This window comes from Periplaneta americana, chromosome 4, assembly GCF_040183065.1.
Source record: "Periplaneta americana isolate PAMFEO1 chromosome 4, P.americana_PAMFEO1_priV1, whole genome shotgun sequence".
Lineage (NCBI taxonomy): Eukaryota > Metazoa > Arthropoda > Insecta > Blattodea > Blattidae > Periplaneta > Periplaneta americana.
The window spans coordinates 141416220-141432512 of record NC_091120.1 but is presented as its reverse complement, the minus strand read 5'-3'; the positions used below and the strand labels follow the sequence as shown (position 1 = coordinate 141432512).

General features: G+C 36.8%; 1 long non-coding RNA gene across 1 annotated transcript; it reads left to right on the top strand.

The window, feature by feature from the left end:
• Nucleotides 1–3354: 3354 nt before the first annotated feature.
• On the top strand, nt 3355–14520 carry LOC138698875 (uncharacterized). The gene is made up of 3 exons (XR_011331974.1): nt 3355–3442; nt 6371–6477; nt 13254–14520. It is a non-coding gene; the product is annotated as an uncharacterized lncRNA (long non-coding RNA).
• Nucleotides 14521–16293: the final 1773 nt, after the last annotated feature.

Here is a 16293-nt window from a genome sequence, read left to right as displayed (position 1 = left end):
GAATAACTCATTGGGAAAATCATTGATTTAATTCTCAATAGGCCTATGCTCAGCCAATTTGAGGGTGCAGTGCATTATGATAATAAATGATTGAAAGAATTATAGTTTTGTACTTTAAATGTGCAGAAATGTGATCCGATCAAATGTAACTTTTCGTTCTGCAAATGAATTTCACAATGTTATATTTGTTCGGATCAAATTTCTGCATATTTAAAGGAAAAAAGCTAAAATTCTTTCAATCACTGATATTATAATATACTTCTCTCTTAAATTGACCGAGCAAGTTGGGATTTAAGTCAATGGCTTTCCCAAAACACGCTATGTAATGTTTCATATAAAACATTATCTCGAAATGGAAGGAAAAACGTGCAAAATTGTATTTAACTTTTTTGTTTGAAATATCCCAAAGAATAACCCCTGAAATTAATGACATTTAAACGGTTCACTCTGTCCAGACCTTTAGGCTAATTGTAGAATATGTTCTATATTAGAATTGGATTAATTTAATTTAATATATATTTTTTTTTAATATCGGTCGACCAGCAAACTTGCTATACAGACCACTGTTAAATGATGGAATATCACATGCAGAATACCAGAGGTTGGCTCTAAAGGCTCCTCTAATTAATTTAAATTAATTAATTAAACATTTTTGTGAATTATGTGAACAAAAATATTATGATTTTCTGTGTTAAATTTATGAAGAGTCGTCTGTATCACTAAGAAGGATGTCTTGAGGGAGTTTCCTTTTAAGTCGAGATGGCTGACAAGATCTTGCTCCAATGTTATATGTCACAGCTCCAGGAACACCAGGAAGTTTGTTGAAGAAAGATTTTGACATTGAGTGGATGTACTGTTCTAGTGGAAGAATTCCCAATTCTTGATGCAGTTGTTGATTTCTTACAAACCAGGGGGCATGGATTCATTTAAATGAGATAGGCCTACCTGTATGTATTTATTTACACTGCTTATTCCATTGAGTAGCTAATGTCTCGAACTACCTATTCCACTTCTCATATGGTTTGACCACAGTCTAATAGATACAGTCACGCAACTCATACGTATAAAATATGCCAACATTTGACAGCTGGCGCGACAGTAGCCCTCTAGCGGCAGGCAAGTTAAAAGTGTGCACACGACATATGATAACACATCAGAAAACGGGTTTTGCGTAATTTATTTTATATTTTTATGCTATAGAATAAGTGTATATGGTTCTTATTAATTCTACTTTAGAATCCTGGAAGAATTTCACACGCAGTTAATCTACAAGTTTCAGAAGCTGGGAATAAACGCAATTATTTCTGCTCCTTACAACTGAATCATGGCTCTGATCACGTATCATGGTTTGAAATAATATAATTGTTCGTTGCGTGTTCGGTTAATTCATTTCATTCCTAAATACATTTATGAATCATTGGAACTTTGTATTTCCTGTGAGAAGAGTAAAAATTAGTAGCTTCAAAATTGTAGGGAATATCTTGTAGGGTACATCGCGTGGTGAACTCCTCTCCCTATTTCCTGAGAAATTAACGATTTTGCATACCACAAATTGGGGTAAACTCGGCCGCTGAGGTAAACTTGAAAATAAAGAAAAGGGGAGGATTTAAACATTAATATGAAGTTCATTATTTTTCCATTTCTTAAGAACCGGTATTTCCTTTATTTATTTTGAGTCACAAATAGTGCTGATGTTATGGTTTAAATTTTTATGGCAAGTTTACCGCATTTTACATTACATTTCCATCTGTGCTTCAGTGGCTGGTCATGATAATATCTTTGAAAAATATTGGAGTGCAAGAGGTCAAATGGCTTTATTGTCAAACGCCTGGCATTAAAAAACAACAACAACATTACATTTCCAGTTTTCACACATAATGCCTAATTTTAACATATCCGACCTATATAATACGTAATTTACATGCGCTTACTGTTAATATGACGTAGATGAGAACAAATAAATGAACACACAATTTTGTTGAAAAAATTGTAACTTCAATTAACTCAGAAAATGTAGGCCTAATTTTATTTTCAGAGCAGAAGTAGTGTAAGTCAAAAATGGGTAATGAGGGGTTAAAGTAAACATTCTGTAAAATACAGCGCAAAGCGGCAGTTAATATTGAATGTATTTAAACTATTAATAGTCAGTGAATAGCACGAAGGATATATTAATTGCTACTTTGCGCTGTATTTTACAGAATTTTTACTTTAAACCTCATTACCTGATTTTGACTTAGGCTACACCACTTCTGCACTGAATGGCTCAAATAATCACTGGGAATGTAAAATCAACACCAATAACAGTCATGCAAAATATTACAGAAAATATTGCTTTTTATATTAAATTTAAAAAGGCTCTTTTATTTCTTGAGAACTTAATACGTCTCCCATATTAATCTACACCAACACATCAGAAATTTATCGACACAATCTGGATTTATTCAAGTAGTGAATATTTTGCAAAAGGATTACTATACTCCATGAATTCTTTCAAAATTAACACCATGATACCTACTTGAATGCTATATAACATTCAACATTTGAAAAATATAAAGAAAAAAACACGAATACAAAAATTATGGAATTAATTGCATTAAAAACTGTAGATATATTATCAAAAATCGGAATGATTACACATTTACACATATGATCTCTGCAAAAAAAATAATAGGTACTTACTTTGTTTTTATTTAAACTGTCCTTCCTGGCACACAAATAGGTAACTGATAAGTAATAAAATAATATTTTATAGAACACAATACGTAGGCTACCTACAACGTGGATTATTGGTTATGACTGAGTTATGGTTTTCTCTTGGTATTTATGGAATCTGAAGAACGACAAATTCGGAGATTTAAACTTGTTGTTACTGCAATTTTCGTCATTGCACACATTGCCTTTATTCCGACGCATGATTAAAACGTTATTATAACATCTCGCATCCCTTTAAAGCACGTGCTGGCTGTATCAACCCTATGACCAGTGCCTTGCCTGCCGCTTGGGCGCTAGTGTCGCGAATGTTGGCAAAAAAAGTGTTGAAGTTGCGCGACTGTATATATTAGACTGTGGTTTGACCTTGTAGTGTCTCTTTTTGTTTTAAAGAACTCTACAGTATAATTCGTATCAACTCCTTATCCATAGCTGCTATTTAGATATCACCTCAGTTTTAAGATAAGAATCATCTACAGATAACCTTAATTATAGGCCTATTTAACATTTCGTCGTAAGTAAGCCCATAGGTATATTTTAAGTTTAAGCCACGTCCATTGAATTCTATATCTACTATCGATAATCGTCGATTGCCGTAGCTAGAGATTTATGAATGAAGTCCTGCAGATCGACATGTGGCCAGAACGAATGCTGTCTACGGCATAAATAGGAATCAGTTCGAATAGGTCACAGTTACATCTCACGGCGCACGAGGAAGTGGAAAGAGTCAGAGGTGGGTATAAGACTTCGCAATTGTGGAACGTTTTTGCAGAAGTCGATAGATGTAGAAAACAAGATTTTACTACAATTATTTACATTTTTAAATTTAAATACATAAATACTTATTTTACAACAAGAATTTTCACAGGAAACATTCTTTGTTCTGAGGCAATGAAAGTAGGTTTGAAGAAATATAAGCACTTTTTTTTATTACTTGTGAGTTTTAGGAGCAAATATAGGAATTTTTTCAAAAGTTGATGGATGCAGTCTATCTTCATATAAGAGTCTCATTACAACACCAACAAAATTGAAGTCCACACCTGTGGAGTAACGGCTAGCGCGTCTGGCTGCGAAACCAGGTGGCCCGGGTTCGATTCCCGGTCGGGACAAGTTACCTGGTTGAGGTTTTTTCCGGGGTTTTCCCTCAACCCAATAGGAGCAAATGCTGGGTAACTTTCGGTGTTGGACCCCGGACTCCTTTCACCGGCATTATCACCTTCATCTCATTCAGACGCTAAATAACCTTAGATGTTGATAAAGCGTCGTAAAATAACCTAATAAAAAAAACAAAATTGAAGAAAATCGTTAGTCTCAACACAAAAATACAATTTTATCACAAAAATCTAATGCGAACATTTGCTGGAACGGTTATGTAGAAGTCCTTTACCTCACCTGTTACTTCTAAATACTCTAAGAGTTTCTTAACGTCATTCCTTTTTTTTTCTTTTGACACTATGGGCCTATTGTCTTCTGAAAGAATAGGGAAACTTATCATACTATAGAATGTTTAATTATTGGTTTTAGCACATACACACTGCACTGGACACGCTGTATATATATTCTGCACTGTAACAGAAACATTACAATGTTTGCCAGAAGTTTTCGTGTAAGTCATCTTAAAGGGCAGTGTCGATCTTAATACCTTTTGAGCACTCGATTTTAAGTCCATGATTTTTCAATTCTTGTTGAGATTCTTGACTGTGCCATGATTTCCTAATGTCTTGTGGTAGACTTTAGGGATCAATATGTCTTCCATTCTCCTGTATTCTTTTTCTATTCTTCCGAAAACACGACCTGGACCTGGACATAGCTATGACCGCGTATCGGAAAGAAATGAAGAATGCTAATAAATAGGCCTACTGTATACTGCTTGGGTCCAAAAAAGCAACGAGAGTTTGCATCATAATACTAACTTATTCTTGTTCTGACTTGCACAAGAATCTGAAAACAGATTAATGGTGAAAGGGATATTAACTGCGGATTTTTTCTAAATTAGCCTAAAAAAATATATCAATGCATACGCAACTTGGTTATAGCCCCTTGATGACTGGGTCTAATAATAACTTTCCACTTCTGCCGGCAACCTCTAAGAAAAATAAATTGTCTGAAATATTATGCTGAAAACTATTTTATTTGACCTTGCATATAGGCTATTTCAAATAAGGACTCGAGCATCTATCGAGTTTTGCTTTAACTAAGTGACAGCATGTATCGAGTTTTGAAAAAACCAGGAACGTTTTGTAGTCGCTACTTATGGCCTGAATCAAGTTTTGCTAAATCGATTTCATAGGTCGATTGCAAAGCAAGAAAACATACGATTTTTGCGTCTATCGACTTTTGAAAAAACGCTCTTCAATTTCAGTAACTTAAAAACATTACGAAATTTTAAATAAAACTAATATTATCTGTTGATGACTGTGACTTCTAGTAAAATTCAGGCGATCTCCAAATAGTTAATAGATGGGATTATTACGAATAGTACCGTTATGAAATTCTTTAAAATAAAACAATGACACTTCAAGGTCAAACTATGTGAGACGTGAAGTAGTATGAAGCAGTAGTCACTCAATAAAATTAAATATCGCATTCTAATTACTGTAATAATTCTAATATTCTGGAAGTGGAAATGAAGACGAAATGTCAGTACTTTTAGTAAAATTTAGGCGATCTCAAAATAGCAGTTAATAGATGGGGTTATTACGTGTAGTACCGTTATGAAATTCTTTAAAATAAAACAATGGCACTTCGAGGTCAAACTAAGTTATGTGAGACGTGAAGTAGTATGAAGCAGTAGCTACTCAATAAAATTAAATATCGCGTTCTAATTACTGTAATAATTCTAATACAGAATATTTTTTGGAAGTGGAAATGAAGACGAAATGTCAGTACTTAGGCCTGCATTTATTATTCTATTACATCTAAAATCAATATCAATTCACATATTCACGCCGATTAAGGGAAGTTGTGACTGAAATTTGAGAAATTTGGACAAAAAAAATTTTAGTTTTTCCCATTAAAAATTATATTCTTTATCTGTTAAAAATGGTAAGGAAGAGTTGCTGATTTCCCGATCAAGAAGTTGAATGACGTAATAGGCCTATATGACGTTACGTACGGCAGCACATTACATTGCAAGTATACGGAAAACTGTTTTATTAAAAATGTAGCAATTTAACTTACTTTGGTAAGATCAATAGATTATTAAAGGCAGTAATGTAGTGAATCGATTTCATATACTACGTATAGTGAGACAATTGAATGAAACATTCGACCTTGTTATCGAAATAATTAGATTTCTTGTTACATTCTGATTTACAAGTTATATCGAAGTGCCACTTTTGTAACGTAAAGTATATCCCTGCTAACAGCAATTTAGAGAGGTTACGTAAGTAGCGTTCTTGTAAAACATAATTAGGCCTTGCTGTACACATATTTAATTTTAATTTATGGTCGAAGACAAAATATTTGCATTTTGTCTACAGATCTTGATAAGATAATGTTAACCGCATCATTAACCCGTTCTAACAGCATTGCAGGAAGGGAATTTAAAGCTTACTGAAATTCAGATTTTTTTTTTTTTTTTTTTGCCTTGCAACTCAGAATTTTAAAATGATTAACCATTGTAGGCTAAATTAATCTCATTTTGTGTTTTGCATTACAGTTTGAAGTTGTGGGAGATCCAGTTCTGACGCTGTGATGGCAACATCTGTATATTGTGATAAATACTTCTCCCTCGACCCAGAGATCGATAAACACTTTCTAGATGATGTGAGTTGATGTAACATATCGTGGTTTTATTTTCTTATTCTGCTTAACGTTCTCTTTTAGTCCGACTAAGATTAGACCCTACACATAAGCCTACTGGATAGGGGAGGGAGTTGCTTCTGATGACACGACGTAGGGCTACCGGAGAGTCATCACAGAGCAATCACAAGACAACGGACGAACACTCAATCCTCTAGACGGATGATAAATTTCTTTCATTGGCCACGCTGAGAATCGAATCTTGGACCACTTAGGGTACGTACACGTTGGAGCAACGATAAACGATAAAAGAAATGATCTAGCGACGCTTTGGTATTATCAAAGAATCAAGTGTTCATATCGGAGCAACGAGGACGCGGGAAGCGAACATTTTGATTTATCAGTAGAAGATATTATGCATCCACTTAATGAAAGAAGATCTACAGGGTGTTTCAAAAATACGGGGCATAATTTCAGGTATGTATTTCCCACATGTAGACAATCAAAATAGTTCATTACAACATGTGTCCGGAAATGCTTTATTTCCGAGTTATGGCCTTCACAACATTGAAATTCACCGGAACGTTTTTCTTTCCGCAGGTCGTTGCCGTCAAAGGAGACATTAAGAGGGCACTCTGACAGTTCATTCCGAGGCGAAGGTTACATTCAGTGTTGTGTAGGCGTTAGACTGTGCGACATGTATTCAAATCAAGAGCTGGCAGAGATACACTTCATGTACGGTAAGGCGGACGGCAATGCTGCGCTGGCTCGTCGTTTGTACCAGGAGACGTACCCACAGCGACGATATCCAGCTCGGAAGACATTTGTACGTCTCCATTACCGTCTGTGCGAGTATGGAAAATTTAACTCTCCTGGTTTGGGAAGGGGACGACCAAGATCTACAACTCCAGAAGTACAGGAGGAGATTCTGGAGGCTGTGAACATGACTCCTTCCATCAGCACACGAAGGGTAGCGTTGCAAGTAAATGTTCCTCATACGACTGTCTGGAGACTGTTGAAAGAGTAGGCTATCAATTGTATCCTTATCATTTGCAACGTGTACAGGCCCTGTCACCAGCAGATTACCCTGCACGAGTTAGGTTCTGTCAGTGGTTCTTGCAGCAGTGTGGTGTAAATCCGAACTTTCCTGCCTTAGTATTATTTACAGATGAAGCACAGTTCACACGAGATGGCATAACAAATTTCCCCAAACAGCATGTATGGGCGTATGAAAACCCACGTGCAACTATTCCATCTCATCACCAGGTGCGGTTCTCCCTCAACATGTGGGCCGGTATCATTGGTGATCGATTAGTTGGACCCCATGTACTTGTAAACAGACTTACGGGGCAGGCGTACACAAACTTCCTGGAAAACACCATACCTCATGTTTTAGAAGACACTCTACTGATCAATCGTCAACACATTCACTTCTTGCATGATGGCGCTCCTGTCGTACGGCTCGCCGGTACTTGGATCTAAGGTTTCCTGATAGATGGATAGGTAGAGGTGGCCCAATTTCTTGGCCTCCACGCTCACCTGATCTGAACCCTCTCGATTTCTACTTGTGGGGCCATTTAAAATCACTGGTTTATTCGTCTCCGGTGCCTGATTTGGAATCCCTTCGGAATCGAATTGTGGCATGTTCTGAGGACATAGACTACGCAATACCCCAGGAGTTTGGGATCGTGTTCGCAGGTCAATGAGACATCGATGTGAGGTCTGTATTGAAGCAGGAGGTGGACATTTTGAACATCTTCTGTAATGACAACGACCTGCGGAAAGAAAAACGTTCCGGTGAATTTCAATGTTGTGAGGCCATAACTCGGAAATGAAGCATTTCCGGACACGTTGTAATGAACTATTTTGATTGTCTACATGTGGGAAATACATACCTGAAATTATGCCCCGTATTTTTTAAACATCCTGTATAGGAAATATCAGCTGCTAGATTCAAGGTTAATGTCACTTAAATACGTACAAAATTAAACCAGTTTCTCATCCCAAAGATAGTATAAATTCGTTGTGTTGTGATTGGTTCTTGTGATCACATAACATATGACCAATAAATACACAACTGATTAATTTGCCAATATCTACAATAATTAATTTAATATGCCGAATTAATAATAAATCGATTAATATTCGGATATATTGACAACCACCGGTCATTATACAGATTAATATTATCTTAATCAGAGATCATATAAACGACAAGAGCGAAGAAAATGGCACTTTTCTTTTTCGTCGCTTTTATCGTGTATCTTCGCTTTTATCGTTACTCCAATACGCACACCTCAATGACAATGCATACTTCAATTCTCCCTGATACAGCATCGCTGCTTCCTTTATCGTTTATCGTTGCTCCAACGTGTACGTACCCTTAGAAGGCACACACGCTAACCATATAGTCACAGCAGAGGACGTAATAGGCCTATAGCTTGGTGGGGCCTATCTACGCGGTATAAAGGTTCCAAATTTGTGTTCTTGAATTCTCCTTCAAATTTGCAACGGCTCCGATACTACAAAGCTGTGTGACCAATTTTCAGGACAAAAATATTACTCTTTATTAGGATTAGTATTCCCAGCTATCTAAATACTGAAGTTGGATACAGTAGATAAGCTGTATACTGTAAACTTAGTACACCGAACACAGATAGTCCCTAATGAAATGGAAAAAGATACAACAAACAGGTCGTCGCTTCGTGTTATAGCTCGAACGATTACCGAAAAAAAAGTGGTGGCGTTACTGTCTGTTTTGACGTGTATATGTAGGCAGGCCGAGGGAGCGAGAGATGCGGGCCGATGGAAGTACTGCCTCTTCCAAGAAGATGAACAGATGGGGACATCGCCTGTGGAAATGAAAAGCAAGAACAAGAGAAAAATTCGAAGCGAATTAAACGCGCAACATATGTTTACGAATAAAGTAATGATACTCTGCGACGGGAACGCTCCATCACTACACAATAAAATAAACGTACTTGGAACAAGACACGTGTTCATAGGCCTATGCAGTGGCACTGAAACTAAAACCGTAATGGCACTATCACAATGCAAGACTGATTCTATCGATGTCGTTTCTCTTCCTACTGTACTCTTGAATATCATTCAAGTTGCCCGCTCTTTCTTATCGAATTTTTTCGTTCGCATTCCTGTCGTCGAGACCTATACTGGAGTACAGTCAACTCCCAATATAGTGGAGTACTGCTAAACAAGTTCTGATATTTACTGAAATACGTCGTGACCAATAATGAGCTATGTAACAAGTATAGCCTGTTACATGTACTAATAGCAGTGATCTCGATTTTCGTCTGATCGTTGCAGTGAATAGTAGGCCTACTGTAATGTGTAAGTTATCCATAAGTTACGGAACTTGAACTTTCTGAAGATATCGCTTAAAATTATTTTATATTGCGAGAAACTTTCAGTATCACATGACGTTATTGATGCAAGTGAATAATACTAAAAGGTATTCGTATTGCCTCATATTTCTTTGTATTTCATCAGGCTATTGTGTATGTCACTCAACACTGAACAATCACTATTTTTCTGTGTAGCCTAATTTTCTAGGAAATCTCTAAAATGTCGATTATTTAGGCCTAATTTAGTAATTGGGATGTTCGGACTGACCATCAAGGTATAAAAAAATTATGGTTTATTTAACGACGCTCGCAACTGCCAAGGTTATATCAGCGTCGCCGGTGTATATCAGGACACTTAAAGCCATCGACCTGGGCCGGGATCGAACCCGCAACATCAGGCACAGAAGACCAGCGCTATATCAACTGCGCCAGTTAGGGCAACATCAAGATAAACAAATCCATGCTAAATGTAGAGTTAATGCCTTGATCATTATCAGAATTTGATGGTACTGGTTTTTTTACATTACGTTCAACACATTTTCTATGCCTTTTGGTAGCCTATTACAATACCTTTCGATGCACTGTATGTTATTAATGAGTATAGAGAAACAGCCGTTTCTATAATCACGTCGCTGTTATTTCCGGCGTGATTCCTCATCTCTGCTTACGCCTTAGGAAGTGAAGGCTCTATAAATTCTAGGTAGGTGGTATCGTTGGCCATTTTTGTTCTTTCGTTGCGGAGCTACCAGACGAGATATCTATTTTCCACACCGTTAAGCATTATCATGTCGTAACTCCTATGACAATAAATCAAACGCACTGTAATTGTGGGGCAAATAACGTCCTCGTGTGCTTTCTGCGAACACCGACGAAAGAACGAGCCTTAGGAAGTGCATAACGTCATCAGCAGCGAATGACAAGACGCACGCGTTAAATGTAACCGACCTGTAACGTAATTTGCTGCCGGAAATAAGAGCGACGGAACTATAGTTCCTTTGGCTACAAGAATGGGCATAGGCCTATTCTTCCAGCATGACGGAGCCCCTATACATTTTAGCCGTTAGGTAACGCGTCATCTAAATCTCACATTTTCGAATGATGGATCGGCTGCGGTGGTCACGTACATTTTCCACAACCCCTGTCTATTTAGTTTTTGTGGATGTGAATTGAAATGCGAAGTGAAAAAAAAAAAGTAAACACAAGAGATGAATTGTTGGCTCGCGTCATAAATAGTGCTGCGGTCATAAAAGGAACAAGACCCTATCAGAAGGTCAACAGTCGGATGTCATTAAGTCATTTACCTCTTCTTCTCGCCATTTGTAACGCTTGTTATGCGTAACATTCAAGCAGTTGTATCTCCACACCAATTAAAAATTGGACATATGTTCATGGAATAGCACACACTATAGTTTGACAACTTCAAATGAAACCCCGTAAAACACGCCAACTTCCGAAATCTCTCTCTTTCTTTCTTCTCTCTCCCTCGCTCCTAGTCATTCAGTCACGAATCACCACGTAAATATCTGAGAGAGTGTGTGTGGGCATCGCGACGAATAGAAGGACCACTCTCCAGTGTTACCACAATAACGGATTCTTCATTTTTGCCTCTACTGTCGGCTAGGAAGGTTCCATTATGCTAGCATTGTAGGTAACTAGTCAACCTTTTAATGCTTTTGTTAGCAGGTTTTTTTTTATTATCCAATTTAATAAACCCTATTTCACCCTGAGGTATATTAGGGTTATAGTTGGTATCAAAATTCATATTTTATAAGCAATAAACAATAATAAAATTATAATACAAAATTGTGGTCAAGGTTACAATTCACATGAGTTATGTACAAGAATGCACCTTAATGAAAGAATGGGTCGTTTCATAAAGCCTCAAGGCATGTCTCTATATTTATATCTAATGGTTATAAGAAGAAATATATATATATATATATATATATATATATATATAAAATAGCTATTAAACATGTTATTTTAGAAGCAATAAATAGCTATACTAAGAGATGGCTTAAAATTTACGAATTAAATACATTATTTAGTAACAACAATTGGCAATAATCAGGTATATTACAAGAAATGGCTCAAAATTAGAAATCAAATGCCTAATTAAAATAAAAATTAAAACCAATAGTACAATATTATAGTATGCGAAATTGAAGACTTACAGTTTCATTATAGTTGATTAGAACTAATACGATTTTTTTCCCCCCGGAATAATTTAACATTTTACAGTTTCACGAATATTCTATTCAAGAAGGACATGAAATACTTATATGATTTGGAGTTGGTAAGTATATTAGTTAACGGTTTGGTAAATGTATAATTTAAAGTGTTCAGTAACAACTCAAGCTCGTATCTTTCACGGCAAAAGACTGGACAATCATATAATACATGTTTGACATCTTGAGATTCCTCCCCACAAATGCAAGTTGCATAGTCTTTAATATGGAATCTATTTAAGTATTCCCCGAATTTTCCATGCCCAGTCAAAAACTGTGTCAGTACGAAATTTGGCGTTATTACTTTACATTTATTACGATCATAGACCGTTGGAAAATACAGCTCTTTTGTAAGAATTCCCTCATCACTATTGGCCCATCTTTCGTTCCATTCTTGCATATAATGTTCTTTGGCTACTTTTTTGATATATGATATCGGACACAAATTGTACGACAGTGGCACATCAGAGTTGGCTGCCATCTTTGCCAATTCATCGGCTCTCTCATTTCCAACTATCCCAGTATGCCTTCTGACCCAAGTTATATAAATATGGACGGCACTTTTCATTATTAAAGTTCTTATCTCTGAGGCTATAATGTTAGTGTTATATTTATCATTAATTGATATTACTGCTGACTACGAGTCACTGTGAACGCAAGCGCTGTAACCAGACTGACTGCACCATTTGATTGCTTCTCGCAAAGCTAATAGTTCCGCCTGAATCACTGAGCACTCTGAGAAGAGTCTGAAGATGGCTGAGGTGTGTTCGCTGTCGTTCCTGTAGGCAACAAAGGCACAGCCTACTTTGGCATTTTGATTCGACAGTTTATCGAAACGCGATCCATCTGTATAGATCAAACCGTCATGGGAATCTGCATCACAAATTTCTTTGAGACAGGGTATGTATAAAGATGGATGCCCTGCCTGTTAGCAGGTTTGACACACTGTGAGTGGACCTGCAAGTACATAGTGCATAGTGCTCTCTCCCTTCCTCCCGTGCTTTCTCACTTGCTCCTCCCGAAGACAGCCAGCGCTCACGCAGTAACTCGGTCAGGGTTTCAGTTCGATTTATCAATCTATACTACCCTTAAAGTACGTGTATTCGCTATTCCTTCTCAGGCACCATGTAGGCTATGTAATTTAAATAATATATAAGTTATTACGTAAAATATGAAAACACAAATGGAAGACTTTATTTCTTCCTTCCAGGTAAAAGAAGATATCGAACAGTACCTGAGACCAGCACGAGACAGCTGTCGAAGATGTGGCAAAACAACCGATGTACCACGAGCATCGTGTACAGGGGGTCACACGCTCTGCCAGAAATGCAGGCCAAATCGCAAAATGTGTTCAGTTTGTTACCTAGGCCATCAAGGAACTGTAGAGGATCTGGGATATGATTACTGTCCTAACGACATTGAGGGCTGTTTCTTCAAAAGCTCTTATATTTTTATGGAAGAACATAAGCTTATCTGCCCATATGGATACTTGCCATGCCCACTGGACTATTTAAAGATAATGAATTGTCTTTTTAGGGGACGTTTAAGTAGTCTAAAAGACCATACTAGAATCGACCATCCTGCTTTTTTAAGAGATGGAACGGTCTTCAGATCCTGTGCAGTCGGCGAAAGTTCAGAAATCGTATTTGCACATGGAGAGTCGTTTATATTTAGGAAACGAATTCATGCAGACACGTGGACGCTGGCAGTATTTCTGATAGGGCCGCGAGTTAAGGCTCTGGAATACTGCAGTAAGTTTACTTTAGACAGTTATTCGGACTCGTTTACCTTAGAATCTACATTTCCTTGTCATGGATACGCAGATCATGATTTAGTATATAAAGGTGAAGGATTTTCAGTTTTTCGTGTAGGAAAAGAAATTATGGATAAATTCATATTTCATACTAAACTAAATATAACTGTTGAAATAAAGAGGGTTGGAACTAATGCTATTTGAAAGTTTTGTTTCTTTGTCATCAGTTTGGCACGCTATTTCAAGAACGTCCTTTAAGTTAATGCTACAGTATTTTATTTTTCAACTCTCGCCAAGTTTTTGAGAGATTATTTTCTTAGCAATATTTTGCATTTTGTGTAAAAATTTTTGCTTTATGAAATTCAGCTAATTCTGTTTCATGTAAGAACTTTCCTTGGAGAAATATTTCATCTCTCGTTTCAAGTATAACTTCATTCATACTAGTAGATGAAGTACATAAACAGTTAGGCCTAATTTTCGATTTGTGTAAGAACTTTTTCAACAGTATTTAAGTGTTTTGTTTATAAACTTTTTTGGAAGGTAACTTACTTTGTGTTTTGTGTAGAAAATTTCCTAAATAATAATTCATACTTCATGTGTAATAATTTTTCAAATCGACATATTTTTTGTCGTGTGCAAGGTGATCAATGATACTTCAGAGTGGTCTGTGTAAATTTAAGAGTGAAATTATAGTTAACAAGGAAATAAATAAAGGCCTATTCTGTTTCATTTTCTTATTCCAAACACAAAATAAGGATCCACGGAAAGAACATGCTAAGTCACATTTTGTTAATCTGCTAGCTCATAAAGTGAACTATCTTTAGGCTACAATAAATCAGAATGCCAAGAAAAGACTGCATTGTAACATAGGCCTAGTAAATTAAACTAAATTATATATAAATTCTTTACATCTTATGAGTGTATTAAAGTTAAGAGATACCCCTCCCCCTGAAAATCTTAAGAAAAGTGACTTAACATATTCTTTCCACGGACCCTTCAAATGACTGAACTTCTTAAAGAGAAAACTATTTGAAACAAAAGTGTCGTTCAGTGCTAATGGTCAGTTGTACAAACTACTTTTCTCGCAGCATGTCAATATAAACTAAAAGTCACGATACTGTCCGTCCAACAAGTAGAGAGCCCGTGAATGGTAGAACTGAAAGTCCCATCCCATCCCATCCCATCCCATCCTTTCATACATTCGAGTATATAACAGCAGCGTCGCGTCGGTCAGTTTCTTGCAATCTGCGTAGTCTACGGATGCGGTCACATTGGAGGCAGTGCCAGAGTGCTGCATTGGAGTTAAATCGCTCGCTTGAACTCGGTCGAATGTCGCACCCTCGAGTGACATACGATCGGTCGTGATACGCTCGTAATAAATAGAAGCACAATACAAGGTCATCTCACCGACATGTCTTATCTTGTATCGAAGGCGACAGATAAGATACACATATGTTTTGCTCACACGGTAAAAATAAGGCTTTATTTTCTGCGTTTATGACAAACGTTTAATGGAACAGTCAATAGAACGTACCAAAACAGGAACATGAAGTTATAAATAAAATAGTATGAGAAACTTCGATATACAGTTATTATTGCTAGTTAATAATTATTCAATATTTGGTTTACCACATATATAATATGACAGGTCCATACATAGTATTCCACCTATACACTGCGACAATGTAGAAACGTTTTACAAAATATTATTGATATAGCAGTAGATTAATAACAATATTAGTACAGAGATAATGTCACAGAAAATATAATAAAGCGAATAATCATGCTGCACAACTGTTACAGACGTAAAGATTGATACACTAATTATTAGAGATTATTATTACTGAAAAACTTAATACAGTTCTGCATTATCGTGATTGTGTTCTCCGTTTAAGTTAAAATAATTACATTTACATCCAATAGGCCTAACATCTATCAGATGTGGAAAAAACAAGATCACTCCTGTGCGAGGAAAAAAAAACCATTTACCTACAACATTTATATTACATTTTAAAGTAAGTTTTGTAGCTGTACTATGGAGAGGTTAGTTAAACACTGCAAAGTTTTGAAATTATAAACATCTATGATGTTACAACACTGTAACAAGAACGAATGTCTAACGCTCGGCTTAAATTATACCGTTCGAGGATTTATCGCCCGTGACAATTTTACCCATCTTGCATGTGCGCTACCTATCGAATTATGCTATGAACTATTTGGCGCTCGAGCGAAAATGTCCGATGCAGACCTCTGGGAGGCACGCTTGGGTAAGTCAAATGGCGTGCCCAAAAGCTTGCTCTGGAAGTGTGGTCACATCGGATGCAAGTACTGTCGGACCATCGGATCTGTGCCCCTTCAGCGCTGTCGTCGTTCTTGGAAATGTTAACGCTTGTACTCACTCCATTCCACCCGCTTTCCTCCCATCACGTCAAACAGCAGGCCACGAACCTTGCCGAATAGGGATGTTGTCAAACTTCCGTCAAACGGTGTCATAAAT